The 27,476-nt window shown below is 49.4% G+C and overlaps 1 protein-coding gene across 1 annotated transcript in view; it reads left to right on the forward strand.

The window, feature by feature from the left end:
* The window catches only part of CTBP2 (C-terminal binding protein 2), a 170,056-nt gene that overhangs the window by 20,028 nt on the left and 122,552 nt on the right, over positions 1-27,476 (forward strand). The gene's annotated exons all lie outside the window — the stretch shown is intronic.

Here is a 27,476-nt window from a genome sequence, read left to right on the forward strand (position 1 = left end):
GCCAGGATGGTCTCGATCTCCTGACCTCGTGATCCGCCCGTCTTGGCCTCCCAAAGTGCTGGGATTACAGGCTTGAGCCACCGCACCCGGCAAATTTTGTATTTTTAGTAGAGACGGCTTCACCATGTTGGTGAGGCTAGTCTGGAACTCCTGGCCTAAAGTGATCTCGCGACCTCAGCTTCCCAAAGTGCTGGGATTACAGCCATGAGCCACCGCGCCTGGCCAATAGTAGCTGCTGTCTGTTGAGTGCCAGGAATGTGCCAAGCAGGGAAGATGCAGATGTATTTGGTGGATGCATAATAGTAATGGCTAATGCGCCGCTCACAGGCTAGAGACAAAGTAGACTCAGAGAAGCTCAGTGACTTTCCCAGGAACACACAGCTCTTGGACAGCTGCTATATGGAAACCACAGGGACTCATCAGAAGCCGGTTCCTTTGCACAGTTAGCTGAGTGAAGAGACGGACGGGCACAGCTATGTTTGGAGTTCTTAAGTTCGTCATTTTGCACCCCAGAATCAAGGTCGTGGGGTGAAACTCTATAGTTCTGGAGCCCGAAAGGCAGTTGACATCCTGGCTGGAAACGTACATTTTTATTTTACATTTATTTGGGTAGTGGTTTGCTGGTCTGATTTTTTTTTTTTTAACCATTTGGCTTGGAGAAATTTTCCCTTTGGTTATGGTAATTACCCTTTCCTGATAAGTAAATTGATTACAGCGGCTCTTTCCAATCTTGCACGTTTGATTATCCATGAGCCTCCTTCTGCCTCTTAATCTTATTTTTAGCACAGTCCTTGAAACCTCTGTGTGAAACTGTCCATCTTCCGCTGTTCCTGAACTGCCGAAGGTCATTTTCACCAGCCCCAGCAAACGCGGATGTGTTTCAAGGCAAACACAGCCATTTGAACCAGTTTCAAACAGTTGCGTTTCAGGTGTCAGCGTGGTGGGGACAGGACCTGCCGCATGAGGTCCGTGTTGCTTGGGATGGTCTCGAATCACCCAGCGTGACTCTGTTGGCTCCGTTGGTTCAGTTGGCTCCAGGATGAGTGCACTTGACCAGAAGCTCCAGCAACACTGAGATGATAAGGGAGCCGGGTGAGCGGAGACTGTGTTGTGGACACCAGCCGAGTCCGAGTGGGAGGAGACACCAGGACCTGTCAGCAACCGGCCCTGGACTTTATTTCCTCGTGTGTGTGCCCAGGGCTTTGCGGATGATTTGCCCTAGATGGAGTTAATGCTGCAGTTGTTATAAGAGCATCTCTGGCTCTACTTTTGAAGCTAGTCACCACCTTTATTTTTGTAAACTAGTGAGAGGAGTGTGGCTGGCTCTGAGGGTGCAGAGGTGCCCCTCATGTGGTCCGCTGGGGTCTTCTCTGCATCTGAGTGTTCTCAGAGGCCACGTGAGTCAGTAGCCCCAGTGGACCCCGGATGTTTTGTGCGCCTTACCTCGATAAGAATAAAAACGTTTTGGTGTGCGATTTGATTTGTTTGCTAGAAGATTAGTACAAAAGCAGGAAGGAAAAAGAACGTGGTGGAGGTGATTGCTAGAGGCTGGCAGAAGGTTATTTACGGATTTTTGCTGACAGTCCTTGTTGAAAGGAATTCCCTGTGAGATTTATGAAGCCTTTCCAATTTATTGTCTTTCCAAGTAAGGTAAGCAAATAAATAAGTTATTCTATTTTATTATAAACACAGCCAATGTAAAATTAAAAATAAGAGGAAATGGGCCTCCGTTTTTTCAGCCTAGTGTGTTTCAGGAAAGCATCTTGGAGAGGCTTTTTGTTTTGTGTTTGGCTAAAGCACATTGTGCATTTAAAAGATAAAGTCGGTGCCTTGATGTTGTATGTGCAGGTCACCATCCTTGGAGGGGATGGTTGCGGCCTTGGCAGGGTTGACAAGATGGTGAGGACAGAGGAGCTGTAATATTCAGGACTAGCCCACCAGAGTCACCAGGGACTCCCAGGCCCCTTGGGAAGTAAGGCTGAGGGGTTCCCGAGACTCTGCTCTGGGTTTGACCACAGCCACCGCCCCCAGAAGGGACCCTGTCTCCTGAGGCCCACGTCCTAGCAAACCGGTGACATCTTCCTTCTTCCTGTCGTCTTGATTTCTTTGTCTCTTCTCCTTAAACTCAGAAATTGTTGGTGCTTTCAGTATCTTGGCAAATTGTGATTTTGGTGATACAGATGTGTAAAGACCCACATGGGAAATTTAGATTTTTAGGTAAAGAATAAGCAGGAATATGAGAACTTGTTGTAAACACACCTCTCGTTTTCGGCGGTGATGTCAGCGCTGAAGATTTGGGTGGGTCAGGTTTGGTGACCTGTGTCCCGCTAAAGGCAGCTCCCGCTCCTGACACCAGCCCGGGAGCCCATTTGAAATCGCTCCTGGCTCTTTCAAGGCCCTGGGCAACGCCATCAGGGAAACATCCTGTTACCATTTTGGGAGAATGTTTTACGTCTCTGCCCCTAGATGTCCCTGTGCTAGTGAAGCTATTTTGGGGGGACTAATAGGCGGTGTTTGGACGGTGTCTTGTAGCTGTCAACTGATGACTGTTCAAGTTCGTCAGCCCCTGGTATGTAGTAGGTGCATGTTGGAGATTGAGTGAGTTACATTTTTTGCAAGGGTTTGTTTTAGGAGCAAAAGAGACCTAAGTAGGGAGGCTTGGAAGGTGCTGAGGGCATAATTCCTGCAAGAATGGGCTCCATGGGGCTCATTTTCTTTCTTTCCCACTTCCTCCACAGTGCCTCATCCCACTCCAGTAGGCCTTTGTTCCACTCAGAGCTAATGAGCTGGGCACCGGGGTGGGGGTGGGGGAGCAGTGTGGCCGACGCTTTTCTGGGGTGGTGGCCTGAACAAGCCTGACCTGCTCTTGCCTGCAAGGAGCTGACCAGCCAACCAGAGAACAGTGGACAGGCGATTCAGCTGGGTGAGCCTGACAGGGGCATGGGTCTGGGGCCTGGGGAGCCCCACCCATGCACCCTGAGATCAGGGCTGGCCTTTCACAGGAGGTAGGCTGTGAGCTGTGAGGGTGAGGGGCCAGCCTGGGCCTCCCTCCCTCCAGCTTACCTTCCCTTAGGAGGCCACCCCCTGCCTGGGTCCCGCCAGCCCCTTCATTCTCATCCTTATCTGGATCTGAGAATCACCTGGAGAGCTTTGACAACAGATCCCAGCTTAATCCTCCCCTCAGGTTCTGAGTGCGTGGGCCACAGTGGCATCTGCCTTGATACTAAAACGTTCCCAGGTGACTCTAATGAACAACCACTGCCCAGCCAGCACCCCTCAGCTGAGGCCATTTGTCCTGTTCTGCTCGTGGGCCGGAAGGGATGGGCTAGAGAATCAGGTAAGTCCTAACTTCCCTGTCCCACAGACTGGGAGCAGCGGCAGAGGGCAGGAGGCTGCCCTGGGAGGCCAACTCCTTAAATGCACACCTGACTGACGGGTACGCCCCTGCTGTGGGGCCGGGCAGGAGAGCAGCACCGGGGCACCCAGGACCACACAGCGAGAAGTGTGAGCCCAGCGTGGCCTGGCTTCCCATCAGCAGGTGAGGGTCATCTTTCAGGCCTGTTTCACTTCCTCAAAAGAATACAGTGGAATGAGCCCCGTAGGGCGAGGTGCCTGTGCGCGTGGGGATGGAGAGGAGGGCTAGCTGCTGGGATCTTCCTGCCTTGGTCCATGTGTAGCTGGAAGGAGAAAGCAGCTGTTGCCTAGGAGACAAAGCTGGAGGGCTTGACTCAGACCATGGACCTCTCAAGGCTTCCTGCCTGGGTGTGGGATCAGCCCAGAAACCCCATGAGGCGATAGGGGATGGGATGGGGAGGGTCATATACGCATTTCTGTAGAAAAAGAATCCGGGTTTCCAGTGTCTCAAGGGATTCTGGGACCTTACATTTTTTTCAGAGCCCTCAGATGGGAATCCTTCGTCTACAAAGGTGGGAGGCTGTCTTGTGGTCGGTAGGGAGAGCAGGACCTGGAGCGGGTGCTACAAGGAACAAAGGCCACCTGGAGGCATTCCTAGCAATTGACTTCCTTCCTGGTGGCTGGGCTTTTGTAGAAGGCAGAGTCAGGGAGAGACTGGGGCCTTGGTTTCCTCCCGGGGTGCAGGAGGAAGTAAATGTAATGGTGATACCTGGATCAAGAAGGGGCTCCCCTCTAGCTGGGTGCAGTGAGTGTGGGGGCGCACCAAGGCATCCATGCACAATGTAGCCTCGCGCTGCCTATGATGGGAAGGTTTGAGGTTCTGAACGTCGGCTAAGGTCCCCGGGGGTTGGCTGTTGGGATGAACGTGGGTTCTAGTATTAACGTGGGTTTTAGTATTATTGAGGGTTCAGTATACCGGGGGCGGGGGGCATGAGGAGCGAAGCAGCAGGGTAGGTGGAGCGGGGAGGGCTGTGCCTGACTCCCTCTCCAGGTTGGGAGGGAACAAGGGGAAGGGCTGGGGGAAGATGGGAGGAGGCCTGGCCACACGCATCTGTCCTGTTGGCTCCTTTCCCTGAGGACCCGCAGAGGTGGCCCAGGGTGCTGGGCGCTTCAACTTCCTTCATTGGTCAGGTTCTCTTCGTCCTCCCGCGCTGCGTGTCTGGGGTTGCTGTGGTGGGGTAGCAGAAAAGGAGGGACTTGCCAGCCTGGTTCTCCAGCCTTTGTGGGCTTCCGTTGGTCCTGCCTGGCAGAGTGCTCTTTGCTCAGAGGAGTCACCAGCAGTTGCTGGGAGCGGTAGGATTATGGTCCCTACCTGGGGATCAGTACAAGAATTTGCTGTGAACTCCCCTGATGGAAGCAGGGGGCCAGGAAGCAGAGGGACTGGAATTCCCCAGCAGTCGGTCCCTACAGAGGCATGGACCTCCCTTTCTCCCCCCTTCCTCCTGCCCTGTCGTCTCTGCTGAGCAGGGCACAGGGGGCTTCCGCTGGGTGCACTTGAGTTGGCTTAGATTTGAATCTGCTCTTATTGCTGTGGACTCTGGCATGAGACCCTTTAAGCCTCAGTCTCTCCGCCTCTGAGTTGGGAATGATAACAATTACTTGATGTTGGTCATGTTGGCTGTTGGTGATGGGTTTGTTAAATCTGGTCATTGGGACTGCTCAATATCTGCATTTTCAGAACAGCATGCGGCGAGTAGTGCTCCAGGACAGGACTTCGGAATGTTCCCATGTGTTGTTTCTTCTGAACGGGTCCTTTTCAAATCTGATCTGTAGTTTGTTTCTTGCCTAATATCCTGCCTGCTAAGTTTTACGTGCCTTTATGTGCATTTCCTTTTTGGAACCACGTTGTATCACCCATGCAAAAAGAAGCTGCTCCAGCCTTGGAGCCGTGGTTAGGAAGTGCCTGCCATTCAGAAGTCAGCTGCAGTTTTCCACATGGTCGGCTGGACAGGAATGAGGCGCTTCCCTGTCCCTGAAGAGCCCACAGTGCGGAGGAGAGATGGTAAACGTACTTCTGCTTTAGGGAAGTTATTAGGCTTTGAGAGTCTTTGTAAATACAACTTTGATTAGATTTGTTCATGTTGGCTTATTATTTCCAAGGCAAAAACCGTCATTTCAAAAGACCAGACTAGCCTCTTTAAAGCGATTTCGAGTTTACAGTTGTGTTCAAATGTGTTCTAATTACACCCTCCAAACAACAAGCCTCTGTTTTCAGATTGAGAAAACAAAGGATTCAGATTGAAGGACTGCTCAGACACCCTCCGAAGAGGTGGCCCTGCCTGCGCTCCTCCCGGCTGCAGAGGACACCCACCAGGCTGCAGAGCCTGTTTCCCTGTCCCCTGGTTTTGAGTTTCTGGCCTGATCGTTGCATGCTTAGCTTTACTGCTACTTTGTGAAACTCTCTGCTGAGATTTTAACTTGAGCACTACTTGCAGGGCACACGATGGGATTGAGACACATCTTGGGGGATGGGTAGGCAGGTGAGCAGGTCTGAGGAGGAGGCTGGGTCTGCCTTGACCTGTCCTCTCCCATCTCTAGATACTTCCCAGCAATCGGTGCTTGATGCTGAAGGTCATACTGAGATGGAGGCTATGGGCAAGAGTTTGAATCTGTGTGGTCCTCTCTGGGTGCTCACCGACCTGCTGTACGTGGATTTCCATGCACCAGACACCTGCTCTTAGAATGTGCCTGGCAGCTTGAGCAGGATTGAGGGGATCTAGAACTTTCTCCTGGCTGCTTCCCCCATAGTCAAGGAGCTTTAGCAAGCAGGTGCAGGGCCAAGTTCAGGTATGTGGGCCACAGGCAGACCCTTTAAACCCAGTCATCCATTTTGATTCTTCTCTCCTTGCGCTGGCACTTGTCAAAACAGACTTCGTCTTCTGGGGCTGTCATTCTAAGCATCGTTTTGCCATACTGTTAAAATTTTCAGAGTGTTTGCTTGATTTGTGTTTATTGAAACTAAATTCATTAGGATGATGTGAAAATAGCACTCCGCTGTTTACCAGATCGGATTCTTGTTGGTATTTCAGTACATCATCTGTTCTCACTTGAATATCGTGGAATTTGTCGGTAAAGTGCTGTGCAGATGAAAACCCATATTTTAGTGGAGTTTTTTTTAATTGAAATAAGTTTATAAGTATTATATACCCAAGGTGCTTGATTTGCCATTTGATTCAGAGTCAGTATGAATGTGCGAATACTCGTGCTTGGCTTGGGCTTTGAGAGTTTGGGGGTGTGCTGGGAGACAGCTGCAAGGATTAGGACTCTACCAGGTGCTGAGTCTGAGGCGGGTTGGAAATCCCCCTCCTCCAGCTCCACCCCTTGCCAGCTGTTTGACTGCTGGGGACCCCAGGCCTTCATCTGTGAAATGGCCATTCCCGTGTTTCTGACAGGGCTATTGGAAGACTTCACTGAAGACACTGTATTGGTTTTTCAGCACTTTAACATCTCTGGACTCAAGTTGTGTCATAAAATTGAATACAAGCCGTAGTTTATTTGACGGCATTTTTTTTTTCTCCCTTAGTGGTTTATAAAATGGTGCTGGTCTAAGGTTTGATGATGTCTTAGACTTGAAGAACATGAACCTGTTTTTGCAAAAGTTTTAGAGTTTGGCATTTTCCAACAAAAAGGCAGTTGCTGGACTTTTGAATTGGGCAGCGAAATTCCACTTATTACCAGAGGATTTACTAGTTGCATTTCTAGAGTTGTTGGCCTCTCTTTTCTGATTTGATTCAGTGGTCAGATCATCCAGGGTTCTTGTGTTCAGAGACCCAGAGTGCTATAATGCTTCCAAAATAAGCCTGACCTAGGACTGAGACAGAAGGTGAGTGTGGCGGAGACCACCAGGTGTCCACCAAAGGGCCCTGCTTCCCATCTACTCATAGGGACTTGCTGCTGGAGTGGCTGCCCAGCTACCACGCCAAGCATCTGTTGGAGGCCCCATGATAGTTCCCACATGGAATGTGGGTGGCAATGTGTATCACTTCCCGGCAGCAATAATTAAGAAACAAGTGTGTCTTGCCCAGTTTTTCTTCTGTTGACTGTCAGCTGGATGTGGAAAATCCAGCAGAGAATGCCTAGGTGCTGGGGGAGGATTCTGGGCGCCTGAATCACTCTGTGGAGCTGAGTTGTCCATTAGGAGCATGAGCCTGATGTTCTTGTGATTTAGAAATCAAATTCTAATGTGTTGAGCTGATACACAATTTTAGGCTTGTTGGTTAAAGCAGACAATGTGAACATAAGTAGTACAGTGAGTTGGATAGTCCCAACCTGCTGCTGCCCCTCTCCCTGTCCCACACTCCGCTTGGGTTAGACAGAAGGCAGCGCTGTCTCCCATTCACCAGCCTAAATGAACCTCATGGCTTGACTTCACTTATTCTTGCCCATTTATTCACTGAGTCCTATAGATTCTGCCCCTCCCTTCTGCCCTTGTTTGGGGGCCTCACACCTACCCAAATGACATCCACCTAAACACTTTGGGTTCTGCTAGGTGCCCTTAAAACCTGATTTTCAAACGTTGGAGAAGTTTAGAAGCAAGTCGGGCTGTAAAATTGCAGCAATGACCTGGCATGGTGTGGCAGCCATGAAAATACTCCTGATCTTCTGCTTCTGGGAATGTGAGTGACTGGTGGCCCCAGCTGCTACGTTCTGAATCCCATGGTGGAAATCCAGCACGGCGTTCCCAGACAGCCTGCGCTCTGCGGGCTGTTCCCAGCCGGGACAGCAGGTGAAGCCTCCTCCTCCCCAGCCTCCTGCCTTCCATGCCATCTCATCTGCATCTGCTGTCAGACTTGCGTATCCCTCTGCTTCCCCGCCTGTCTGCCTCCCCAAGAAGTCTCTTCCAGAGCCGATCGTGTCTTGGCTTCAGTTTTTGGAAGACCCGAGCTAACACACATTGTATTTAAGATACAGTGGGTCATAGGCAATACCCAGGAATTTTCTCCAGCTTGGACAGGAAGCTCTTTCCACTCTTTGGGTTGCAGTGTGCCTCCCTCTAAAATGAGGGGGCGATGCTTGGCAGTTTCTAGAACCTGTACAGATCAAGGCAACCTGGGAGTTAGAGTTCTGCTGCTCTTGTCTGACAGTACAGTCGGTCTCTAAATATGCTTTTATTGTGCCTTCCCCACCATCTGGGTGAAGCATCAGTAATGAAAATGGAGTGGAGGCTGCATTGACCTTTTCGAGTGTCCACGCACTATATTTTAACTGGGAAGTTGCATGTATTTTCTATACTTAATACTTTAAAAGCCTCTTGGGCCTCTTGAGAGGCTTGTAAGTGCAGCCCACGTGTGACTTGAGCTGGGAACGCAACTTCAGATTGAGAAGTCCCACTTTTATAGGACACAGCATTTAACAGCAGCTGCGTTCAAGTCGTGTGGCATTTAGCAGTGTGTTCCAAGTGGACCTGTGGTAATCATTTTGCTGTTGGGGAACCGTGGCCAAGGACTGCCTTGCCTCCGAAGAGGCTCAGCGAGGGAAGGCTAGAAATCCTGTGGACTAGCCAGGCATGGTGGCTCACACCTGTAATCCCAGTACTTTGGGGTGGCAGAGGTGGGTGAATTACCTGAGGCCAGGAGTTCCAGACCAGCCTGGCCAACATGGTGAAACCCTGTCTCTACTAAAAAGACAAAAATTAGCCGGGCGTGGTGGTGTGCACCTGTAATCCCAGCTACTCGGGAGGCTGAGACAGGAGAATCGCTTGAACCTGGGAGGTGGAGGTTGCAGTGAGCTGAGATCGTGCCATTATACTCCAGCCTGGGCAACAAGAGCGAAACTCTGCCTCAAAAGAAAAAAAAGAAATCCTGTGGGCTATACTTGGGGGTTTTCTTTGCCCTGCTTCCAAGCCCTGCACAACCAGCATGTGGCACATGTCATTGTCCTGGGGTTTTCTTACTGTTGGGGGGGGTCCTTTTCGGTGCAGGGTCCTCCTGTTTCATCAGCCTGCATCAGCACAAACAACCCTGACCGTGTCCTGGGCCTCCTTGAACTCACAGGCAGAGGTAGCTGCTCTGTCGTGTGCTGTTTGCAGACTTGAACTTGGAGTAGTTATTCTCCCTGTGCCTCCAGGGCCTTGGTCCTCGCAGGTGTTTCTGTGCTCCTCCTTCTAGAGACAGGCCTCCTGTGAATCGCTCTGAGTAGAAGGTTCCCAGCTGAGGTTTTGGAGTCTCCTTTGGAAGGTCGTCTTGGTATTGTTTTCAGCCTCTTGTTGGGAAAACCGGACAGGTGGGCCTGATCACCTACGATGAATGCGCACACCACCCCCGGGTTCAGCAGGACACACTGTGCCCCCAGCCCCCCAGTCATCTTCTGTTGGGCCACATTTCTTGGCTGAATTTCAGATCTTCACCTGGAGCACAGATCTCATGACCTGAGGTCAACTTGTTTGTGGTTCTTTCTGTTTAGTTTTTCTTTGAGGTAAAACTTAGGGGAAGTGTTGGGAGGGAAGTGGGGATTGGTGGGGAAGGGGCTGGGAAAGGGAATGAGGTCACATGAAATGTATGACCTTAAGTGTGCCATTTGGTTAGTTCTAACACATGCACATACCTGTGTACCCCCAAACCCTCCCAAGAGCATACAGTCACTCCAGAAAGTCCCCTTGGGGCCCTCCCAGGCTTTCCCCACCCTCACCTCCCTGATCATCTCAGGCCACCACTGTTTGGGTTTCTTTTCCTTCAACAGAAGTAGTTCTGCTTGTTCTAGAATTTCATGTACTACTATATAATACATATATGTACGTTATATACAGCGTATACATGTATACATACAGTATGTGTATTATGACACATGTACCTTTTTGCATGAAGCTTTTTTCATGCCACACACATGATGTATTTGAGGTTTTTAAGACATTCTGGGCCAGATTATCCCCTCGTTCCTTTTTACTTCTGAGTAGTATTCCACTGAGTGACTTGACCGGAGTTTCTTTACCCGCTCACCCATTGATGGACACTTGGGCTGTTTCCAGCTTTTCACTATTCTGAGCAAGTGGCTATGAACCATTCTCATGCATGTCTTTTTGTGGACATATGATTTCATTTCTCTTGGGTAAGTTCCTAGAAATGGAATTGCTGGGTCATGGAGTAGGTGTATGTTTAGTCTTACAAGTGGTTATAACATTTTGTGCTTCCACCAATCATGTATGGAAGTCAGCTATTTTTTAAACCACCCTACAGAATGTTGGCTTTCTGCTTGGGTGGTGGAGTGGGGTGGGAGGGTGAGTGGGTAGGGCCCCCTCCTCTCCCTTGACCCCCACCTCCCCACTAGCAAGATGGGGGCAGGGGTCTGCACTGTTGACTCTGCTGGGCGTGGGCTGTGGAGTTCACATGCTCTGGAAGATGTAGCTGTGCCCTCTATATTAGGGTGGGGCCTGTTTCTCTTGGCTTTTCCTGGCTATTCTGAACAATTCTTGTTCCTTCATTCCTTCCCCACACCTCCCAGTGTCTCTCCCTTCCCACTGCTTCTTCTTGTCCCCAAAATACCATGCTCTCTGATGAAGCTCCAGGCTAGTAAGTCAAGAATGAAGATCGTGGCCTTTGGTACCTGGTGTGTTCCTGGTTCTTTCTGACACCTGTGCCCACTGTTTTTGCATTCATGACTGACAGAAGTGGATTTTTGGAGCCTACTGATGGTCACGTGGTAGCACATGCTGTCCTAGTTTGCTTCCGTGTGAGGACGGACACTTGGCTAAGTAGGTGTTCTAAACAGCTGCTCCCAGAGCAGCCTCACCATGCGCTGGGCCACCCAAGAGCCCGGCATCTGGGTGTGCTAGCCTCATTGGCCTCGGGAAGCTGCAGCCAGCTTTTCCAAGTCTCTGGGGTCATTACTTTTAGAAGCACGTTTTATAGGGTTACTAGAATGTCCTTTTAGGTGGATTCCATTTTATGTATTTATATGCTACCATTTTCAAGAAAGTTCTTTGAGGACTCAAAAAGTAGATGCCATAATAGGGGTTGAGAATTGGGGAGAGCAAATACAGCAAAATTGATTTTAAAATGCAAATACAGCAACCGAAAATTTCAGGACAGTTGCTATAACAGATACCTTAAGTTGGGCAGCTCTGTCTGAGTTTAGGGAGAGGCGACATGTGTCCTTGAAGGAAACGCCTTGCTACAGGGAGCTGCGTATCGGGCATAGTGACGGCTGTAAAGCGCCCTGCCACCAACCATGGTCTGCCAACAGATGCCAGGCCTGGGTTCCCACAACTGCTTCTTGTGCTTGAGATTGCTGGAAAGAGTCAGAAGTACAGACTGGAGGGACATTTAGAGGAGGCCATTCCATGTGGGTCCTTCTAGGGATACCGTTTGATTTAGGATAGCATTTACAATACCTCACCAAACAACTGAGCCAGTTGATACAGATCTATTCTCCCAAAAAACTTATTGATCTCAGCTGGGCTTTTGATAGGCATTTGAGAGAATATGACTGACATTCTGCTTTCTTCCCAGGAACTGACGTGCAGGGCTAGCCCTGGTGACCTGCCAGCCTCTCAGATGTGCAGGTGGACAGTGGTTGAGGCAGGCCTGTTGGTTCCAGTGACACAGACATGACATCAGGGCAGGATTGCGTTTGTTTGGATTGTTGATGGGGGACTACAGGGGGTGAGGCAGTGATGACAGTGGTTGCGGGTGAACTGAGTTGGAGGGGTTGATGGAACATGCAGTTGGACGGAAGTATCTAGAAGGCAGGTGGTGAGGAGCCTCTGGAGTGCCTTTGATTTGAGAGCATGTCAGTAGGGCTGAGGCAGAGTTGCCGTCCCTCCTTCGTCCGTGCCTACTTCATGTAACAACACTCTGCCGTTTCTTGTTTGAATTCTTTGAGGACAAGATTATGTCTCATTTAATTTCCAGCCTTCCTTACTTAATAGTACCTGGCTTGGTCGTAGTTGACGCAGTATTGGGATGGACAAAGTAGAGTAGAGAGAGAGAGAAAGTGTGTGTGTGTACGCACGTGTGTGGTGCAGCAGGCAAGACAGATGGCAGCTGAGAATGGGCTGTAGGCTTTGACCATCAGAAGTGCGCACAAGCTCTTTTGGATGTGTGTGTATGTGGAAGATGTGAATGTGGTGTGTAAATGTGGAAATATCTGTAGATGTGTATATGTGTGTCTCTATGGTGGGGGGTGGTGATCAGAATAAAAGCTTGATGGCGAGCATCAAATAAGGAATGTTAGCGCCTAGGGGAGCAGACAGTAGCTTCTCCAGGGCGGAGGCTGGGAGGTGCGAGCACGTCTGCCCTCACAGGGAAGGAACAAGTACATGGCTTTCCTGATTGGGCCTGGCCCTGCTGTGTATTTTGGTTCATCTGTGGCTTTCTGCCTTTGCTGTCTCCATCCTCAGCTGTACCACATGTCAGTTTGTGGGGCCTGGCCTCATGGATGGCATTTTCTGGCACTTCCTATCCGTACCCTAGGAGTGGAGTTCACCACCCAAGGAAGAGAATTTTAACCTGAACCCAAAGAGAGAAGCCCCTTAACTCTTGCTTTTTTCACCCCCACACTCTTGATGTCTTTTAAGTCCCAGTGTCTTTTGAGTTTGGCTTTGGTTGGTAAGTTTCATGACTGCCTGTTTTTAAGTGGAATTAGAACTTAAGTTACCGAGAATCACAGTGTCTTGCTAGGTAGCATTCCTCTCGACCCTGCGAAGTGAGCTTCTGAGAGGCTCAGTGACTTGCCTGAGGTCACATAGTTGGACAAGGCAGAAAAGCACCAGCAGCTGAGCTGGCCTTCTGCGAGGTGTGTTCGGCGGGCCTCTCCCAGGCCCCCGCTGCACCGCGGTCTAGCGGTACAGGCCAGAGCCCTGGCTCCTACTTACCCTCCCGCAACCTCAGTCCACTCCTGCCTCTTAGGTGGAAGGCATTGGCTTTGGCTTGAGACTGGGTTAGGCACATTATCTGTTTGCCTTCTCCAGTGCTCAGCCCTGACACTTCTTCAGCTGTTCTTAGGATCACCCTCGAACAAACGTTGGTTGGGGAACAGGGACTGACTTGTTTACACTTCTTCCGATTTGAGGGAAATACCAAGAGACTGGCAGAGGGACAACCCGAGCTGTGGCTCCCTTTCTTAGCACAGATCTCAGGAACTTTCTGCTGCTTTTGCTGTCTCTCTGCTGGATGTCATCTCTGCTGTGAGGTACAGCAGTTAGGAAACATTCGTGTCCCCATCACTCTGATCGCTCTGTTGACTGGTTTTTGGACACTGAGTGACCCCATTCACTCTATCACTGTTGACTGGTTTTTGGACAGTGGGTATGCGACATGTGTGTGACCCATGCTTAACCCACTCGGAGCCCTTATCTGAGCACTATTTGTCAGGTGCTAAGAAGGCAAGCTTCAATTGACTTAAGTTCCAGGGGGGATGTTTGCTTTTTATGAAAATGATGCTTAGTACCTCCTTACCAAGACAATGGCAGGATTCCCAAACACCGGATATTGACAAGGTTTGCTTTCCTTAAGTTGAGAAGAGGCTGAAGTATAAGGCTTATCTGTCTCTCAAAGCATTTTAGAAGAGAGATATATCTATGCTCTGTGTTTAAATATAGCATGGTGTTTGCTACTCGGATGGCAAATAAGCCATTGAATATGTAGGTCATTGACTTATGAGAATGAGTTTGGAGTTTTCTTTGCATCTGATTAACACTGTCTTACAATTGGGCTGTTGATGCGACGCCAAAATTGGGTTACACAGAGTTCAGCAAGCCATCTGGGAAGAAAACTGGAAGAACTATGAGAGGATACCTCTGTCCCCTTAAGGTGTTAGGAGTGTGACTTGGTGTTGGGCCCTGTGGCTGCAGCCAGTGGCAGTGGCACCAGCCGCTCCCAAGTTACACTGGGGAGACACACATCGGAGTGCCGTGCGTCTGTACATATCTACCACCAGGGAGGGGGCAGAGGGCTATATTTCATCGAGATAAATGCCAGTGGTGTATTTTAATACATTCTTGATTCAGAAGGCACTGTTTGGAATTGCATATTTAAAAGGGAACTGCCATCCCCTTTTGAAGGTATGTGACATTTAAAAGATCTGTAGCAGAAGATTGGTTTGACAGCTTTGAATTATAATTGAAAGAGTTTTTGTTTTAAAAAAGAAAATGATTACTTCTATTTTAAATGTCATCACAAAGACATAAATATGTTTAATCAAATTATATATTTAATTTATGTAGAATATAATTTCTGTTTGTGTGGAAGAGTCACTGGCTTGTGTGTGTTTTAAGCAGCTTTAAAGCTAAGCAATGTTGATGATTTGAAAGTGGTTCAGCTTTTTGAGTAAATGGCTGTTTAAGGGTTTATGGAATTTCAAAAAATAGTATTATTAAAATCTATGTATTTTTTATGTATGCACATGTACCTAGTGGCACATTTTGGGAGAGGAAGGTACTTTTATTATTGTTGCTGAGAGATAGTAAAGATAAACTGTCAAATGAATTGAAAAAAGTGTAACCCTGAAGATAATAAAGGCGGAAACGGCAAAGACGCTCCTGCAATTTTCTTCTTTTGGATTCTTTGAATCAGCAGGGAGTTACCGGGAGTGCTAGTATCTAGTATGCCAGGTCTCCTTAAAAGGGAGGCAGCAGGGGAGGCCCAGGAAAAGACACAGAGTGCCACAAAGACCTTTCGGGTGATACAAAAGGCTGGTGTGGCGTTTGAGGGCACCAGCAGGGTCCCCAGGCTCGAGAAGCAGGGGCGTAGCCCTGGGTCTCCCCTGACCCTGGCGATCTGCTAGCACACTCCAGCTCTAGAACTTTCTTTGAGCAAGCTGGGTGTTGGAAGACAGCCAGCCCAGCGTACAACTGTGTGTGTCAGCTGGGGACAGTCTTGGCCTGTTCCAGCCTGCTCTGTAGTTTTGATTTAGCCAGACTGGGTCAGGGAGTCCTGAAGTTATTACCCACCAGAGTGGCACTTGCCCAGCACAGCCGCCCCGGGGGCTGGTTTTCTCTTCTGGGCTGTCCTCTCCAGGGCTGCTTTGTCAGGGAACGCGCCCTCTGTTGGGTGTGGCCCTGGGAGGCCTGGGCAGCTGGCAGCACCTGGGTGAGAACAATGAGTCAGTCATGCCCGCTCCCAGGAAAGAATTGACGTAGCATGAGCATCTCTGCCAGCTCCAGTGGGAGAAGGTCAGGGTTCAGGAATTGTGAGCTCTGAGACAGGATGCACCCCGGGGCCCCTGGGGAGCCGGAGGACTCGGATCCCGGTTGAGTGCGTAAGCAGTGTCAACAGGGCCAGTTCCTCATGGCCCCTCCTTGTAAGTGCTGACCCCCTAAAGAAAGGAATTGCCCTACTTAGTGGCCAGCATGAGCTAAACCACACAAACCAAAACATGACAAATCTGTGTTATTTTAAAAATTAAACTTATGTTGAAGCAATTGCAGATTCACATACAGAATGAATTCACAGGGTAGGAGAAGGTAATATAGGAGATCCCTTAAACCCTTACCCTGGTGCCCTCCAGTAGTAACATTGTGCAGAGTTCTGGTAATAGCAACACAGCGGAGAAATTGACATGGATAGAATCCATGGATACTATTCAGAAATCCCTAGTGTAACATGTACTCATTTGGCTGTGTATTTAGTTCTGTGCAATTTTTTAGCATGGATAGGTCTCTTTGTACCAGCCCAAGAATCCCCCCTTTTCCCTTTCATAGTCACACCCACTTCAGGTGGCCAGGACAGTCCCCAGCTGAAGCACATGGTCGACGCGCGTGAATAGACACAGCTGACCAGCTTCTAGGACCCAGTTTACTCAAAACAATTCTGGAGTTGGTGTGTCCTACCTGTTTCCTGGTCTTTAAGCCTGGCAAGCACTAATCCCTCACCATCTCTCCAGTGTCATGTAAGAATGTTACATAAATGGAACCCTACAGCATTGCAGCCTTAGGGGATTGGGATTTTTCACTTGACTTAATTCCCTTTGAGATTCATTCGAGTTGTTGCATGTATGGCTGGTTGGTTTCTGTGTATTGACTGGAAGATTTTTGACCCAGCCTTTGACCAGAACACTGCGGAGAAGGAAATCCATCATGGAAACCCGAGAGTGACAGGACCCTTGCTTGCTTGGTGACAAGTAGAGCTGGTCATGTCCACAGCCCCCACTTACCTCGTCCCGTCTCAGCAGATGTCCATAGGGTTGTATTGGGAGTGACTTTTGTACCAGTTGGTTTGGCTGATTTTGGAAAGAGCAGAAGAGCCCCCCTTCCCTTGGAAGTTTTGTTCATTTTGTTCGTCTGTGTTGCGTGTTTTTGCACAGTGTGCATTGACTGAAACGTGAAGAAACAACACTTGGGATAAAGGGCTTTTGAAAAAGGTCCCGGTTTTCTTTCTCGGCACTCATGCTCTGAGAATAATAATACGTGTGGTGCGGGCCCGGTGCAAAGTGCACCAGGCAAGTGAGGGCTGTGCTGGCATGGTTTCTCTAGGAGGAAGGCCTGTTGCACCTGTGTGGCTTTGGCATGCTTCAGTGAAAACTGTAAAATTACAAGTCCCGAGAATCTAATTTCACAGTGAAAATGTTGAATTGTTCATTCAGAAAGAGCACTTGCACTGCATTTTAACATACATACTTGTGTGTATTTGTATGTTCGTCATGTGAGAACAGCACTTGTGAATTGCTACCCTCGTGAACATCCATGCTAAAAGGTTGTCCATCCTTTCCAAACTGCACACATGCAACTGAGTAGTTACATCTGTGTGCACGTTAGTTCAGGATTCCCGGTGTTAGTGACTTGCTGCACATGAATCAATAGAGAGTATATATATATGTCCTTTAGGGGCTCTGCAGTTATTTGTTTCCTGAATCAAGACGGTAAAGCTGGCCCTGCTGCTGATTGCAGGCAAGTACCCTTTGCTCTTTGGGGAGCCAGGACTGGAAGGTCGCTTGGTTCACAGGCCTGGGTTAGGGTGGGCCGCAGGCTGCTCTGGAGTTTGGCTTTTCTCTCCCGTCCCGGATTCCCCCGGTAAGAGGCTGCAGCACCTGCATCAAGGACCATCACAGTTGGGTGGTCGGAACTGACTTTGGTTGAATGTGAAGGGGCTGCTGTTTGGGAGGTTTCACTGCCGTGCTGTGTTTCTTGAGCCTGAGTGACAGCGTGGTGGGTGGAAAGTGGGAAGGACTTTGTTGCTGATGGTCTGGGGGACCCAGGCCTTAGTTTCCCCATTTCTAGATGCTGTTGTATTCATCTGGCACTGTGATTGATTAATTCTTAAAAATAGAAGGAGTTGCTTCTAGAGGGAATATATTTTGGACCCAGGAGTTCAGTTCTGTTTTTAGGTGCTTCCTTCAGGGCTGTGTTTGCAGAGTTTCTTCATATGCTATTTTCTGTGACATGCATAGCCTTGTAAATGGATTTTTTAAAGTACAGTGTCTGAAAAGTGAGTAGTTTCTACACGGTGGGTTTAGCAGCTGCTGCATTCCACAGCAGGGATACTCTTCATTTTCAATTAAAACCTCCCCCAACCTTGAGGTTTGGGTTCATAATTTAGTTTAAAATTAAACAGAACCTGGTTTCCTTCGGGCCTCTTTTTCTTTCCAGGACTATGGATTCTCGAATTTAACAAGCCATGTGAGTAAAGCATTTGTTAAATGATACAGCTAATACTTGGGTGCCTCCGGTGTTCCAGGTGCCACGCTGAGCGCTGTGCATTCGGTATGGCCTGTGCTTCCCGCTGTGGCCCCATGAGGGAGGTACGGGTGACCACACCTGGTCTCCTGGGGGAGGAAGAGAAAGCCGAGGCAGAGAACACTTTCCTGGGGTCACTCACAGCCTCACCCAAGTGCTCCTCCCCATCGGTTGGTCTCTGAGCTTTCCAGGATAAAACTTAGATTCTATCTCTGCTCTCGTGGATCTGCCCATCTAAACCAGTTACAGAACAGGCAGCCCATTTATATAATGCCTTTTGCAATACATAAAGGGTTGAGGGTGAGGTCATTGTCAGGGGAAGTAATGTGAGAGAGTCAGGGTCAGGGGGCCGATATCTGGCCACCTTAATTTTACTAACTTCGCTTTCCCAGTCAGTATTGCGCATGTAGTCCATTGATCAGTAGTGTTGACATGGGCGGGGCAATTAGCTGGGCTTGGTGGCCCATTTCTGTACAGGAGGCTGAGCCCGGAAGAGTACATGAGCCCGAGAGGTAGAGGCTGCAGTGAACTATGATCATGCCACTGCACCCCAGCCTGGGTGACAGAGCGAGACCCTGTCTCTAAAGAAATTTGTTGGTCGGGCGCCGTGGCTCACACCTGTAATCCCAGAACATTGGGAGGCCAACGCGGGCAGATCACCTGAGGTCAGGAGTTTGAGACCAGCCTGGCCAACATGGCGAAACCCTGTCTCTACAGAAAATGCAAAAATTAGCTGGGCGTGGTGGTGCATGCCTATAATCCCAGCTACTCAGGAGGCTGAGGCAAGAGAATCACTTGAACCTGGGAGGTGGAGGTTGCAGTGAGCCGAGATTGCACCACTGCGCTCCAACCCGGGCAACAGGGCGAGACTCCGTCTCAAGAAAGAAAAAAGAAGTGGTGTTGATATGTAAAGCTGGTCACGCTCGTAAGTAATTTTTCAGGGATTGTGGACTTTGAGCCGTTTGGTTCTCAGGTCATTTCTTTTTAAATGCCACTTCCTGCTCATCCTGCTGGAGTCTAATCTGTGGCCAAGGACTTGGCTGGAGCCCGCTGGGAAGTCTCCTTTGCCTAGCCCTGACAGGGCTTTGGCTGTGCCTCTTTCCCGGCATTGATTGGGGTCGCAGATCCTCCCTGAGGCAAGGGATTCCCACTGTGTCTCTCCAGCCCACCAGTTCTCTCCCAGGTTGGTTGGCTATTGGAATTAAGACATCTTCATTGAAACCCCCAAGAGAACGTCCGTTTCTATATTGAACTTGCATGAGGGTGGAGGGACACTTGGCTTTCTTCCAAACCCACCTCTGTAGTACAGCAGTCACACGGGGTCTTACATCCTAAATGGGGCCACTTTATAATGCTGGTATGGCCCGAAAGCCTGCAAGGCAAAGCAGCTGAGGCAGCAGCGCACTTTCTGCACCCCAGCTTCAGACCCTCCTGACAGGAGCTCACAGCTCACATTTTTCTGTATTATAGGAAAGCATGCTCTTTGCAGAAAATAGAAAAATACAGGAAAGTATAAAAAATTAAAGTAAATGATTGTTATGTCACACATTTTAAAAGTGCTTTTTAATCTTAGCATGGAGAATAACACTTTGGATCTATTCTGTCTCTTATGCATATATGTATATACTAAAAATGAGATTCACTGAAGAATGTTTTAAAATATAAATAAGATTTGAATACTTGTTTCATATTTTATTTTCCATTTGACCTATAAGTATTCTTCCTGTATCTTTGAAGTGTTTTGAAATACTTTTAGTAAATACACAATTGTTGAGATGGATAGTGTCTGACATATCCCTGTATAGCTCTATCAGGAAGAGTTTTTGCTACTCTGATTTTCAGCATGGTCTGGTACATCTTGACCACTTCTCTAAGGATTCCCTAGGGGTAGAGTGGAGTGGGCCACGGAACCTCAAATTTCCAGAAAAGATGCCCACTCCTTCCACCGCAGTGGGAGGGGTGTAACCCCTGCTGACTCCTCAGAGCAGCCAGCATCCATCCTGCTTTTGGTCCAGGGATCTTGTGTTAAAACCTGCCAGCTTAGAGGTTCCATCTCTCACTGTGGTATGGGCGTGTGCTCTGAATGTCTGAAGACCCGTCTGCTCACCTTCTGGCCCTGTGTAGGGCCTATAGTAAATACATAGTCTGGCCCTTGTTAGATCAGGTGTCCTTGGGGTGCCCTGTGGAAAGGAGCTCAGAAAAACCCCTCTTGGCCACCCTATCAGGGAGAAAGCAAGAACAGAGCCTGACACCAGGATGCCCCAGCTGGTTAGTAGTGGCCACTGTCTGGAGTGAGCCATCTCCTGTGTCTGCTCCTTCTGGCAGGTTCCTGACCATCTCACAGGGGTGTGTGCACCTCCAGCAGCAGCCGCCTTGTCCACTTACAGTGTGGAGTCACGGAAGACCAGAGGCAGACGCCTTCAGGTGCTTCTGAGTTGGGATGTGTTTTCTACTTGTCCTTCGGAGCTGCGTGCCTTTGTGGGGACCTCAGGGCCAGGCTTCCCTTTGGGCCAGGCTGATTTTAACGCCCACCCCCCCAACCTCCCACTGCCCTGGTCTCTTTCAAGTTCAGGTGATTTCCTAGCTTGTCTGTAAGTAGGACTGTCGTGCCCCCACTCAGGTACAGGTGTGTGGGGGTGCAGCCAGGCCCCATGAGCCTCAGGTCCAGGTGGCTCACAGCGGCTGCCTCTGCTTCCATGGCCCACGGGGCAGCTTTGGGTGTGGGAACGCAGCTTGAATTCACAAAATAACGTCGTTGTGTGGGCTGCTTGCTCGTGGATCCACTTTTTTTCCCTCCTTTCAAAACTTGGCCCACGGCAGCCCCGATCAGCAGCACCCGTTTATCAATTTGTTCCTTGTTGCTTTCTCCAGTTGTTGCCAGGCCTCCTATCTGGCATTCTCCCATCTCATGCCCTTGTTTATTTCTCCGTCCTGGAGCCACTTCGGATGGGGCACTTCTGGAAGCCCAGCTAATGCCACAAGGGCAAGTTCCTTGTCACCCAGCTAGTCTCAAGTCTGTTGGCCCTATAGTCTATAAAAGCCGAAAGCTGAAAGAGCAGGGGAATGGTCACATTAATTGACTACATCTGAGACAACACTGGGAACATATCCTATTTTATTTTCCTTTAAAAAGTGGCAGGATTCCAAGACTTCCCTTCCAGTTTTCCACTGCTTGGCCTTCTATTGGAAGACAAGAGTTCTAAAATCTTGGCTGTTGGGCCTTTTTACATTCTTAAAACTTAAAACCAGCTGAATATATTTAATATTATAAAATTTCCATAAACACTCTGCCAGAGACTGTGTATGTCAAGTTTCTGCCTAGAGGGCATTGTTCTTCTTGGAGTTGAAACTCTTGGGCATCGGGGGGGTCATAATGAAGTGTTGATTTGACCTGAAGTGCCTCCGTGCCAATGTGGCTGTGTAGGGACATGGAAAGAATGAGCTTTCGGGGTTGTTTTTTTTTCCCTCCCTGAATAAAGGATAATTGTTTCCAAGCTAATTAATATGGTTTATTTATTACTAGGCAATAGTTGGTGGAATTGAATCTCAGGAAGGAATAATCCAGCAATGCTAAAGTGACAGCCTCTCGGGTAAACCGTGTTCATTCCTGTCCAGTGTGTGTCAGACACTCAGCCCTTTGGTGGACATTGTCATTTTATTGTATTTTTTTCCCCCATGTGCCAACCAATCCAGGACTCCACGCTGCTTCCTGCCCAGTGAGCTTGGCCTTTCTCAGGGTGGGCTTGTCCTTAACGGCTGAGCAGGCGCATAATGACTGTGGTGGGGTTGGGGGTGCCGCCCCAGGCAACACTGGGTTGTGCTGTCATGGTAGCAGCCTGAGGTCCTTGTTAGAGGGCATGGGTCATACGTGTGCCCCACTGTGTGGGGCTCGGTGGCAGAGTTGAGAAGTGAGGAGAGGTGGCACCTCCCGCTGCCGTTTGCTCAGGGATGCCCGTCTTTACGCCCAGCAGCCCCCGTAGGACGACACATGACTTCTTCCCGCAGAGCCAGCTGGTGGCCACCCCAGTGCCATTCCCTCCCTCCGTTACGATTTGTTGCACTGCACACCCTCACTGCAACCTGAAGATAATCGGGACAGAGGAGGGTTGGGAAGGCCAGGGAGGGGGATGTCGCCTTGTGGGAGAGCACAGGTGTGGCCCATGTTCACACACAGGTAGCCAGAGACCCCACTGAGGGTGGCTGGGCGTGTGTGAACCAGGAGTCACTGTGGTATGCAGGAAAGGAGGCGGGCAGCTGAGTCCCTGTCCCTGCTCATTCAAGGAGCCCATGAGTCCTCTGTGCTGCTTCTCATGGCCTCAAGTCAGTGGCCACCGTACTGCATCATGCCGCCATAGGCAGGTCAGTTTTGGGGCAGAGCATTTGACTTCTTGATAAGCTTTTGCCTGAGGCTGTTCCTTGACCGCTGCCCTTGAACTTGAAATCGTTGGGAGGATCTGCTATGGGATGTGTGGGGAAAGCCCCTGGCACCGCTTTCCATGCCATCCACTCAGGGACTGGGAACCAGCTCCATGTCTTCATTGTGGTCCTACCATTGAGAGTCCTCTCTTTCTCACATACTGACTGATACCCTGAGGCAGTGCTGTGGTACTCCAGGGAGTGTCAGGCTGGGAGAGTGGGCTTGCTCTGGGGTATCTGAGCTGTGTCTGGATGCCTCCGAGGGGTGGGGGTGATCCCCAGGGCTGTGGCTTTAGCTCGGCTTCTGATTTACGACTTCTGATTTGGCTCGGCTTCTGTGGGTCCCACTTTTAACAGCCCCATGGTAAGTCACCCCTTCTGAAGGGGGCCGGGGTGCAGGGAGGAGGGGACCAGGATGTAAGGAGGAGGGGGCAGTGTGGGGAGGAAGGTGGGACGATTCCTGGAGTACCCATGTGACGGGCCCATTTTGAGAAGGCCATCAGCATGGATGCCGAGGGAGTGTCTGTGAGGCAGAGGGAGTTCACTCATCCTTAAAGACACCTTGCTTCCAGAAACCCCAGGCCAGCCATAGGGCACCGTGCCCTGCACACTGCCTGTCCCTCCGTGAGGCGTGGGTACAGGCCTTGGCCCCAGAGTTTGCTTGGGACCGTGCTAGCACAGTCACTCCATGGTTTGGGCAACAGTGGGGTAGGGGCTGAGTGCTGGCTTCGGGCCTGGAAGTCGGTGGCCCCTCCTGAGTCCCTGGGGCAGGGACCAAGTTTCTGTTTTGCTCCTGTGCCTCTGGGGCTTGGCACAGTCCTGGTACTGAGTAGGTGCTCAGGAAATCCCTGTTGAAAGGATCCAGGAGTTTGAAGTCATAGTTGGTGTTGCATCGAGTCCAGAGAGGAAAGGGGTCTGTGAGGAAGCCTGGATGTTTGTGGTGGGCAGGGAGGTGGCGTGTAGGGGGCAAGACTGTAGACTACTTTGGCCTGCTACCGTGCCCTGTGCTTGGGAGAGAAGTGCAGAATTCTGGATGGTTCTTTACGCAATCCCTCTTTTCTGAGCACAGCCACACCACACCACAGGTGGGCAGTGAGGCCGCCTTTCAAGGGGGGGAATGTCTGGGGTGTCTCACCATCAATGACCTGGTTAGGACTATTGGATTCTGGTGCTGCATGTCAACTGTTTATCTCACGAGTTAGGTAGAGATGAGTTTCTTAGAAGATGTGGATAACAGCCTCAGCCTGGAGACATGTCTGGTGTGTGATGATGACACGCAGTTATTGAGTGCTTGCTGTATGCAGGCCTTGGGGCAAATCATCCACGGGTTCTCTCTTTCAAAGGACCTGACTACCTTTGAAGGTAGATGCCGTTACCTCTAAATCACAGGCAGGATACTGCTTCTTAGCCACTGATGCTGGCCTGTGGAACCTGGAATCGATTCTTGCTAACTCCTTGTTCTTTCCCTTGTCCCTTCCCAGAGCCCGTTACCTGTGGGAAACTTTGGATCGCCTAAGGGATGGTTTTGTGGACACATTCCGGTTATCTCTTTCTAGCAGTAAACATGAACGGTGCTTCATGGAGTGTGAGGAACACAGCGTGCAGTGGTGCTCTGTGCAGCCGGACCCGTGGAAACCATGAGTCAGTTTCAGATAAGGCTTTCCAGGGTGCATGGGCCCCTTTAGGGTCGTTCTTTCTCCCCTAATCTGTGCCCACGGTGAGCTGCGGTTCTGCTCCCTGGCTGGTGTGACCCAGCCGCATGGTCAGCCTCAAGAGGAGGCAGCAGGAGGTGCCCCTCCTTGAAGCAGGGGTGATGCAGCCTCTGCCATCCACGGCGGGACAGTAGATGGACTTAGGAGCTCAGACAGCTGAAATGTGAGTTCGAGCAGAAAGCCTCAAGTCCTAACGAGAGCTGGCACACGTGAGCTTCAGATGGCAGAAATATCATTAGAAATCACTCTTGCAGAGGAAGCGTGGGTAAGCGGGCACTTGGTTAGATGAAGGCTGCTCACAGCAGGTGGCATGGTGGGGGCCAGGCTGGGTTGAGCTGCTTGTGTGGCCTCTGTTATCTGTGCATTTGGGTGGGTGGGTGGGCACCCCTTCTGTGCCATGCAGAGTACAGAAACTGTTCTGAAAGAACGCCATTAGTTCAAGTGAAGGCAGGCCCAGTCCTCCTGGAAGGAGCCACGCCAGAGTTTCTTGGGCCGCCATCAAGACCTTTTTAGGGCTCATCGAAGGCTTCTAAAGGTTCTAGTCTCATTGAGTTTCTAAGAAAAGGATTTATTCACTACAGACCTAAAACGTAATTTTTGCATGCCTGACTTAGTATAAGAACAAAAAACCCAAGCGTGGCGGGGGGCGGGGGTCCTGTCTAGGTATGGCAGCCTTAGTTGTGAGCTTTCTGTATGTGGAAAGTGCAGGAACTAGTTGACCACAGTCTGGCTGGGACCCCCACCGCCAAATCCATCTCTGGGTGCTGCGGTTCTCTTGTGGGATGTGGGAGAGTACACACCCCCCTGTCATCAGCTACGGGCAGATCGCATCTGCCAAGGGATGTTTAGTAAGTTCACACAGGTTGATGATACAGGCCAAAAATAGGACCCTTCTCTCTGGCCCGAAGCAGCCAAGGGAACTTGGAGCGGGTGAGCATGCTGACCGGCAGTTACACGCCGAGGCCGCTTCAGCTCTTGCGGTTGCTGGTTCAGAAGCAGTGGTGATTTTAATCGGCTAAGTCGTTTCTGCGTCTCGTTGTATACTCCTGGAAGTTCTTAGAGAAATCCTGCCAAGAAAATATCCCCTGGTGAATCCTCGGGGCGCTAGTCCACGCCGCGCTGTCAGCAAGTATCTGCTGAAACAAGTATTTTTGAATTTTTAGCTTTTCTGTAGCTCCAGTCTCTTTCAAGTACTTCTTTTGACCTTCAAGTAACAACGGGCACTTGCTTTAAAGATTCTGACAGTCTTCCAAGCCTTTTAACATTCTTATTCCGCTAAATAAGCTGTCGCCGTTCACTGGGACAGGCAGTCCTGGCTTGAAATTCCATGAAACATCACCTCCTCTGTGAAGCCTTCTACAAGACAGAGTTGTCTATTTCCTGCTTAATTTTACTATGAAATATCTCAAATTAGAACCTGTACCCACCACCAAGATTAGGTAGATGTTCACATGTTGCAACGTTTGTCTTCAGACGTTGTTCAAAAACAAGTAATTGTTTTTTTGTCATTGTTAAGGCGTACCTCCCCAGTTCCTTTTCCTTCCCGCCTTCCTTTCCAAAAGGGACTACTTCCTGAAAATACAGTCCTTTATATTTTTGAAATTCTGCGTAAACCATTTGAAATGGAAAGAGAAAGTCTGTGACATACTAAGACAAGCAACACTAACCAGGAGTATAAATTCTGTTTTGCAGTTAATTAAATATTTGATTCTCTACTATGTTTGAAAGATGTATAAAATGTGGTTAAGTAAAAGGCATTTAACTTTTAGAGACTTGGAGATGGGCAGGGTATATAGTAGCCTGCCAGCCAGAGTAGGGAAGATGTTAAAGAAGATAACGATAACCTGTGAGATGGGTTTTGAAGAGTGGATAGGAGTTTGCCAGGCAAGTTCTGCCACCTCAAAAGAATGGTTCCTTGGCTGTTAGATGCTTGTGTCATTATAGGCTTGGGATTACTGAAAAGCTATGCTTGTCCTTCCGTTCCTAACGCTTCTGAGGCTGGAATGTCCATGTCTCCCATCTACTTCCTTAAGACGTGTGGGTTACAGGGTGGTGTGGGGGTACAGTTGGGAGTGAATTACTACTTGACCTTGGGTACATGATAACTTTGACTATAGAGTCTATGCTTTTCCTGAGTACTTCTTCAGAATCCTTCCTGCTTGGTTCTAGGTGTGAGGCAGGAGCTGGCTGTCAGAGGACTCGTTCAATTCAGTGGAAAGAGCACAGGAGCGTGGTTTTCTTTTGAATGGAAACCATGAGTGTAGCGGTTCTTCTTTATGACTTGCTACGTAATCATGCAGGAGAATGCCTGTCACGGGATTGGATCCTAGGAGATTAATCCCATTGCTAATTAAAAGTCCCATTAAAAGAGGGGAAATTCTTTCAGGAATCTACAGCTTCCTAAGATTTGAATGGTTTAAAAAGTAGAATGTTGGCTGGGCATGGTGGCTCACGCCTGTAATCCCAGCACTTCGGGAGGCCAAGGCAGGCAGATCACGAGGTCAGAAGTTCGATACCAGCCTGGCCAACAAAACCTCGTCTATACTAAAAATACAAAAATTATCCAGGCATGGTGGTGTGTGCCTATAATCCCAGTTACTCAGGAGTCTGGGGCGGGAGAATCCCTTGGACCCGGGAGGCAGAGGTTGCAGTGAACTGAGACCGTGCCGTTGCACTCCAGCCTGGGTGACAGAGTGAGACTCTGTCTCAAAAAAAAAAAAAAAAAAAAAAAAAGTCAGATGCAGCTGGGAAGGTGGTTCGTGCCTTTTTGTATATTAACCATTTGAAACTTGGTTGTAAGGTGGGGTTGGCAGTGTCAGGCCTGGCTGCAGCCGCTCATATCTGTAGAATGTGCCTCTCCCCTCCCTCATGGGGCTCGAGCAAGACTACCTTCGTACATGGGCTCTCCAGTTACATAGCAACTCGAGTGTTAAATTCCATCTTTTCTTCCCGGAAAAGCCGTAGAAAGGACACCTGGACATGCCTGCTGCACAGGTGTCTGCCTTTCCCATCAGCCACAGAAGGAGGAACTTTGCTCCCTGCTCTCCTCACAGCTGTGTGTGCATAGGAAGTGATTCGGACAATGTGGGTCCCACCCTATATTCCTTCTCTGTTCCATGTAGAGCAAAATAAATGGGAGTGCTGTTTAATGCATCACCTCGGTTCATATTGCATTTGCCAAGAAAGTGCAATTTTATTGAACATTAGGATTGAATTCTTAACTGAGTAATCAATTTCAGAAGTAAGTTAAAATGCCTTCTATTAATGGACGACTGCAACCGTTAATCAGAGTTACAGTAGATTAACAGTTGTCAGCATTTATGCTAATA

The sequence above is a fragment of the Colobus angolensis genome, unplaced genomic scaffold (assembly GCF_000951035.1).
Source record: "Colobus angolensis palliatus isolate OR3802 unplaced genomic scaffold, Cang.pa_1.0 Scaffold85, whole genome shotgun sequence".
Taxonomy (NCBI): domain Eukaryota; kingdom Metazoa; phylum Chordata; class Mammalia; order Primates; family Cercopithecidae; genus Colobus; species Colobus angolensis.